The sequence below is a fragment of the Caretta caretta genome, chromosome 4, assembly GCF_965140235.1.
Source record: "Caretta caretta isolate rCarCar2 chromosome 4, rCarCar1.hap1, whole genome shotgun sequence".
NCBI classification, from domain to species: domain Eukaryota; kingdom Metazoa; phylum Chordata; order Testudines; family Cheloniidae; genus Caretta; species Caretta caretta.
This window is the reverse complement of record NC_134209.1, coordinates 80,739,308-80,747,335: the sequence shown is the minus strand read 5'-3', so window position 1 is coordinate 80,747,335 and position 8,028 is coordinate 80,739,308. Positions and strand designations below refer to the sequence as shown.

The following is an 8,028-nucleotide window of genomic DNA, read 5'->3' as shown; positions in this document are numbered from 1 at the left end:
TCCAAATGCTCAGTTTGCAGGTGACATTTTACCAAGTTACCTTTGGGGTGTGAAACATTGGCTGGAGTTCTGTACATGTAAGTGTGTGTAACTTCACAAACATAATATTCCACATAATGATTTCTTCAGGCTTTGGGTGTGTGTCTCTTCAAAGGCATAATAATCCTTTATATTTACTGTGGTAGAGCCCAAAGGTCCCAATGAGGCTCAGGGCCCCATTATCGTAAGCACTTATACAAACACTTAGGAAAATGTAATCCCTGCACCAGTGACCTTAAAAAGACAAAATAGATGAAGGGTAGTGGGAACACATACAGCTTTCAGGAAAACTGATGTGGGTGATGGCAAGCACATGGCATGCTGGCTCTATTGTTTGGTTTGCTTTGGGGTGGTTGATATATTTGTTTTATTCATATTACAGAAAACTTGGTTTTCAAAGGCACTTGGGTTGAACCACCAAGGGATTGCTGGAGTAAGAAAAGGCACTGGACAAAGAGAAATGGATAGAGGAAGGAGGCAAGCAGAATAATGATCAGGAAGAAAGAAGCTGAGGATTTGCAATGGCTGAAAAGGGGTGAGGTGAAGGGAGACTAATAACCGATGGCAATACAGAAACTAAAGGTAAGGTGTGGGGAATCCAGAGTAAATCTTAAATTGAGTGGGGGATGTTGTCAGCAAACTATGAAAGCCCCTTCCAGCTGTTGCTGTTCCCCATATGGGAGAGGAAGTAATTGAGATTGGTGCCCTAGGCAGGTCCCTCTGCGTCTGATGGGTTAGGCATTAGGAATCAAAGGCTCTGAATTACTGCCTGAACTCTTTGCAGTGCAGTACTGATATTATTTCTAAGTTAAATTTCCCCCAATATATCAAAGGCACATGCCCTCCCGTGACACGAGGCCCAATGGTGGTTCACTACTCTGCACCAGCAACTCATCAGGACTGATAAACTCACTACACCTAACGCATTGCTGTCATAGTATTTATCTGTGAAGATATCAAATCAAAAGAAAGCAAGTGATAGACTGGTCATTATATCACTGTGAAATATAGGTATTAATACTATATGAGGAATTATGTATACCTATATTATGCTTTCAAGTCTATAACAAGGCAGAGTGGACAAACAGGTCTTATGGCAGACAAAAGCACCTCTATTCAGCTATCCCTGTCTCTAATGTAAATTAAGTATTGTGAGCCAAATAGAATAGGAGTTACATCTGCAAGTGACATAAACAGGAAGAACAAATTAACCAGGGGAGGGGAAAACGTGAAGGCAGCATTGGGGGGGGGGGGGGAAGAGGGTCTTATCCAGGAGTACACGTCAAAAGAATAGATTTCAAAGGTTTACTGGCCTATAAGAAGGGGGAAAGAAACCCTTTGTTATCCATTTCTGAGAAATCCCCTTGCAGGGTGTGGGGAATCATGAAAAATCTGGATCATGGTATGAGTGAAAACCTGCAAGCACCACATAAAAGGTTTCAAATGAGAAACTACTTTAGATAAGAATAACTTGCTAGTGTTAAGACCTAGTTTTGTAGAAAGATGTTATCTTTTGCTTCTCATTATCCTTGCTCATTACATCTTTGAATCTCTGTTCTTTGTTAATAAATTTACTCTTTATTATGAATTTATCCCAGTGCCTTTATATTAAGTAAGTGTGCATCCTCAATTGAGTCAAGCAAGTGTGTACACTGGGTCTTTAGAAATACAGTGATTATCAAGTCAGCTGAGTGTCCAGTGACAGGGACTGGACACTACAGGGAGGTGCTTGGGAATTGAGGTACACCAAGTGTTACCCGCAAAGCAGAGTAAAGGCTGGCAGAGCTCCAGAGGAGATTGTTTGGGTGGCTAATAGATTTCAGTGACAGGGAGCTGACACCCAGTTTAGCACCAGAAAGTTACCCTCCTGCCTCAGCGAAAGAGAAACAAGGTCTCTCACAGTCCTGGAAGCCATGAGAAAGTGTCACACCTCCATCATGAAAAGTCTGAAATCTAAAGATTTAGTTAAGCTATTGTTGTGTTAATGGGCTTTAAGGATTTACTTTTATTCCATGCTCACATAGCCCAAGATGTCAAACAGCAACATGGCCAGCTCCCCAAAAAGTCATCTTTCAGTTCTGAATGAGAAAATTCTGCTCAAAGGGCAAATTTCTGAAATATTGAATACCAAAAAATAAAGGTGTAGAACATCAATAGTGCCTCCTCAACTTTACTACAGTGCTGCTAGTAAAACCTCAGACCAAAATATAATAGCTAAATAACTTTATGGCCTGAAGCAATTTTGTATACATTTAGGACTAGCTTCCTGCTAGATAGTCTTGTTCAACAATGGTGGATAGAATCAGCAATCACAAATGTGTGCCATGCCATTATGTGCAAGACATCCCAGGTGTTAATATATATTATGTCTGTGGGATTAACGTTCACTTCCATTATCCACCATCCTAAATATATAGTTAGGAAAGGCTTGATTCAGACAAGAGTCCAGTCCAACACATACAATATTAATTACAGCCAACAGCATTAAACTAAGCTTCTGTTAGCTACTGCCAGAAAACTAATGTTTATCAGTTTTATAGTTAGCATTCCAAACCAACAAAAATCCATCTTTAGATATGTAATATAGTTAGAAATATAATCAGTACTATTGAAGGAATGTATGTGGCAATTTCAGCATTTGTTCAATTGTGGATGGTTCTAACCTAACCCTGTGGAGGCTATCATTGCCAGGAAGTAAGAGCAACTAGGCTAGGATGGGTCTGTCACAGGCTACGCTCGCTGCTAGTAGTGCCTCCTGATGGCTATCCTGGAGATTCACTCCACCAGGCTTGTGCTCTGCCTCCAGTGGTATTTTCCCCCATCCAGTCTCACTCTGCAACCACACTCACTCTCAGATCTTAAGTCTCCTCTTCATGACTCAGTCCTCTAGCCTTTCAGGGGAACTCAAAATCCTTCTAGACCTGCTACCTAGCTGGTATTTCTAACACCCTTGTGTCAAGGTTCCTCCCCCACTCTGAACTCTAGGGTACAGATGTGGGGACCTGCATGAAAAACCTCCTAAGCTTATCTTTACCAGCTTAGGTCAAAACTTCCCTAAGGTACAAAATATTCCACCCTTTGCCTTGGATTGGCCGCTACCACCACTAAACTAATACACATCTTTCCCCCCCAAAATACTTCCCAAAACCTTGCACCTCACTTCCTGGACAAGGTTTGATAAAAAGCCTCACCAATTTGCCTAGGTGACTACAGACCCAGACCCTTGGATCTGAGAACAATGAAAAAGCATTCAGTTTCTTACAAGAAGACTTTTAATAAAAATAGAAGTAAATAGAAATAAAGAAATCCCCCCTGTAAAATCAGGATAGTAGATATCTTACAGGGTAATTAGATTCAAAAACATAGAGAACCCCTCTAGGCAAAACCTTAAGTTACAAAAAAGATACACAGACAGAAATAGTTATTCTATTCAGCACAATTCTTTTCTCAGCCATTTAAAGAAATCATAATCTAACATATACCTAGCTAGATTACTTACTAAAAGTTCTAAGACTCCATTCCTGGTCTATCCCCGGCAGAAACCAGCATATAGACAGACACACAGACCCTTTGTTTCTCTCCCTCCTCCCAGCTTTTGAAAGTATCTTGTCTCCTCATTGGTCTTTTTGGTCAGGTGCCAGCGAGGTTACCTTTAGCTTCTTAACCCTTTACAGGTGAGAGGAGCTTTCCCCTGGCCAGGAGGCATTTCAAAGGGGTTTACCCTTCCCTTTATATTTATGACACCTTGCCATTTCCCAGTGGCTAGTAGGGGAACCCAGGCCCATACTCCACACTGGGATCCAACCTAGGGACTCTATAACAAGCAGCCAAAGTCTCTACATGGCCTGACTCCTTTACTGCTGTTGCCTGGGCTTCTTCCTTCTCATCTGATTCTCCCCCCATTACCAGCATCTCTACTCAGGGAATTATTGAAGCCCACTTTTCCATTAGTGCCGCTCCTGGGCTTTATATTGGTCCCACCTGTTCCTGCACAGCTGAACCTACTCCTAATTAGTGGCATGCTCCCCGCTGCTCCTCTAGGTGCACCCAGTGGGATTAATTGGCCTGCCTGGCCACCTTAACCCCTTTCAGTCCTGTGTAGGGCAGATGCTGCATCACAGGGTCAAAACTCACTCTCTATAGATGTCAGTGGGAAAAGTAGGCAACCTTATTCTGAGGTAAGTTTCAACACTGTGTTTGTTAAAAATGACACATCCTACCTCTCAGAACCTCAGGGACTTATGGCTGAGGGGAAGAAGATGCAAATTACCTTAGACTGGGGCTTTCCTGTGTCAGCTAGGTGTCATTGGAGCCTAACAGCCAGATACAAGGAAATGAGTGGGTGTTCAGATAAAGGAATGCTTACCTCAGTTTGTGCTCTTGTTCTTCTGTCTCCCCTCTAGCTGGGGACTCCTCCCAAATGTGTGGAATTACATCTGGGATAGCATAATTTTTTCCATATAACCCCCTCAGGTGTGAGGAGCTCTTTAAGGGGGTTACCTAAAGCTAAGGGAAATCCTTGTTAGCAGGGCTTCATTTGACATTCAGCTGGGGTGTGGATGGCTGGGTCCAGAGCTGCTGTGGTAATACAAGGCCTCTGAACTTTCACTGATCCCTTGGGAAAACCATGACTTGCTCTTTCTGCAGAGGGACAGCCATCCCCTCTCTCAAAGAAATGATGTGGGAGAATCTCTGCAAAGGCAATCTCTCAGATTTCCCAGGGGAAGGGGCTATCTGGCCTATTTATAGTATAAACACAGTGTTTGGCTTCTGTGATTTGAAAAAGTAGTGGGGGCACTATCCTCACTTTATACATTTTTGGCAACACTTGCCTGTTGATTTTATTTTTCATTCCAGAAGCAAAAAAACTTGTGTTTTAGGGATCTTATTGCATAGATAAATCAGTCCCTGTCAGGTTTATTTGGCAATAGTCAGAGATTGATTTAACTCCCGTAGAGGTAAAGCAATCAACCCTCAATCAATTTGATGGCACAGTTTTAGCAAGCAGCTCCCACAGGACCCAGAAACCATCTCCTGCATGGAATCCAAATTGACTGTGGTGTTATCCCCGCCACCATGAGAAACACAGGGACAGTTTCAAACTGATGCTCAGCTTGAAGCCCAGGGCTGAGCTGCTTTCAACCAAAAATTTCTTTTTCCTGCTGAAGAAGTCATGAATCCCTTGTATGGTGTGGAGAATCTTTGCTTGCAGGGCTAGTAGGGAGTTTATTACATCATCAGTATTAGCCATGCTTTCTGAATTTCCATTGGTATTCAGGCATACTAATTAATTAAAAAAAGTGGGGGGGGAGAATACCAAGAATCTCTGCAAGAACTGACTCCCCTGAGTGAAGTTAATGGTGGAGATTCACTGAATTTCAATAATTCTCTCAAAGCAGTGGTTGAACTAGACTGTGCCTCAGGACGGCGGCGCTCAGAAATAAAGAATATTCTTCAACAGTTGACAAATTCACTCAGCATCTCTGTCCTCATTTAGAGCTTAGTCATTTACTCAAGATGCTTTTAAATCACATTTAGAAGTGAGTAATAGGTTGCAGCAAACATCTGAGTAGAGGCTATGAATTAATCACAAAACCTAAAAAAAATTACTAATTTACCTGGAACTTACATTGATTTTCACAAACTGAGCATTTTTTTTCACTTCACTGCACTACACCTCTTCCATTTGTCTGTATTTTGAGTTGAAGTTTGGATTTTGCTCCACCTTAAATTATTCAAGTGGACTCAACCCAAAGCTCCTAATGGATGTTTTACAAACAACAAAACCACAATGCAATTTGGCAGAAGCAAAGTTTTTTTCTAGAAGTGGGTTTAAATGCTTCTGCAATCAGGGGAGTTGCTAGTGAAGCCTTAAGTGATAGTCTCAGATGTTTGAGGGACTCCGCTATTATTATTTATATTGTGGAAGTGCTTGGAAGCCTCAATCATGGACCAGGATGAATTGTGCTAGGTGCTGTACAAAGACAGAACAAAAAGACAGTCCCTGCCTGCAAAGAGCTTACAATTTAAGTATAATTATACTCTGGGCCAAATCAAGAGAGAGAAACAAGCAAACTCCCATGGACGTTTGTGGGTGTTACACTCAGGTGCACCCCAGAACAATAATCTCAAAAAACAAAACGTGCACACGCACCACCAGGAACTGGAACACTGAGTTCAGGGAGCAGGAAACAAACAGGAACAGGAAGCAATAAGCAGGAAGGCAACAAGCTCACACACCAGTCATCACATGGGCCAAATTCAGCAGTGGCCATAACATAGATATAAGTTGTGTAACTGCCAATAATTTGGCATTGGGTGGGTGTGCAAAGTAGGCCCTCTTCTTAAAATGTACCTTTTTGCTCATTGCTTTTCCAGTTTTGTACATCCCTTGACTTCAGTATGTAAGTTAACCATCTTGCACTTTTAATAAACAGCAAATCAGTGCAAGTTTCCTGATTTAACACTGGTGCTCACATGCATTTTCTGAGTAACATATAGTGTATGCTTAACTTGCACCTCATCGCTGCTGAATTTAGCCCCCTGTAAGCATAAGCACTAAAAATGAATGAGGTGCATCAGCTGAACTGTGTGTTAATCCCTATGACTCTTTCACTTTTATAACCACTCAATTTCACTATTTTTTTTAATATCTGGGCTTATATATATGCAACATTATATTTTACAGTCACAAATAGGAAAAATAGGGTGTGGATTTATATACAAACAACCTTTGAACATTACAACAAAATTTTACAATCCTATAACAATGGAAAAAAGAGTTCATAGTTTTCTCTGTATCAAGATGTCCTTATTATGAAGGAAGTGATGAATTTGGAAACATGGGGTATAGATAATTTCAGAATAATAGAACTGCTCCCTAAACGGTAGCACAGCATATAAATTGTCTTTTTTAATCTAGTAGCTAGATTAGTAGGAGAATAGCTACACTATTGAACTGCTGTGAGACAACAGTGCGGGAGAGCTTTTAATGTTCAGCTGAACACTCTGTTGGATAAAACCTGTAGTAGCTTTCAAGAGGGCAACTGCTTCAAGCAAAGGTGGCAGTAAACTGACCATTTTAAGCAGCCCCCAAAACAGAACAAGGGTAGTCCCTAGAACTGTGGGTCCAGACCACATGCAATGTTTCCACCAGCTGTTGTAATGCAATTATGTTTGGATCAGCATAAGCCTATAATGATCAAGACTATCACTTGAAACTAGTGGGAAACATGGCTTGTAGATCAACAAAAGGTTTTAGGGCCAAATTCAGGACACTTCTTCCATGTATGCAGGATAAGAGGCAGCTCATGCAAAGGAAAACATTTATGCCCTATTTGGGGCTCACCCCAAATAACTAGGAGGCATTTTCATCAGTAGTGTAGCTCCAGTGAAGTTAATGGAATTACAGGAAGGATTCATTTGGCCATGGAGTTAACGTGCCACAGGCTCTCTGTGGCATGGAGTCAAAAAGGGAGGTCTTGGGTCTGAAAGACTTATCCAGAGTGTCTTAGTCCAGGCATTTCCTGACCAGATGGCCACACATGATGCCTGAATTGCTTCCACTTATGGCAGGCATAATCTTTGATAGAGATGTAATGACACCCTTAAATAAAAATAAAAAACTGCTTCTAATCAAAATTAAAGTAAACAAACAGTATTGCCAGCCCCTAGTGTTCAAAACTTATGAGTCAGACTCCAAAAAAACATGGTATTTAAAAAATTGGGGTTCTTTTCATTTGCCTTCTAGTGCTGGCTTATTTAGGGTTCATGTTTTCAAGCTGCTCTCCACAGCCATGAGAGCTAGAAATGAGTTTTTTTTAAAAAAAGCTGGGATCTGAGGTAGTAACCTGATTCCAGTAGCTAAGACTTTAACACCAAATATTATGAGACTCATGATAAAAGGTTATGAATAGGCAACACTGAATGTATTTTTTTTCGTAGTTTGCAATCATGAAGCAGTGATTATGCTGCATGTCTGCAGTAAGG

The 8,028-nt window shown here is 41.2% G+C and overlaps 1 long non-coding RNA gene across 1 annotated transcript in view; it reads left to right on the top strand.

The window, feature by feature from the left end:
* Positions 1 to 430: 430 nt before the first annotated feature.
* LOC142071906 (uncharacterized) overlaps positions 431 to 8,028 on the top strand; it is a 56,026-nt gene continuing 48,428 nt past the window's right edge. The window contains exon 1 of the long non-coding RNA XR_012668132.1: positions 431 to 621. This is a non-coding gene — a long non-coding RNA (uncharacterized LOC142071906). The remainder of the gene's footprint in view (positions 622 to 8,028) is intronic.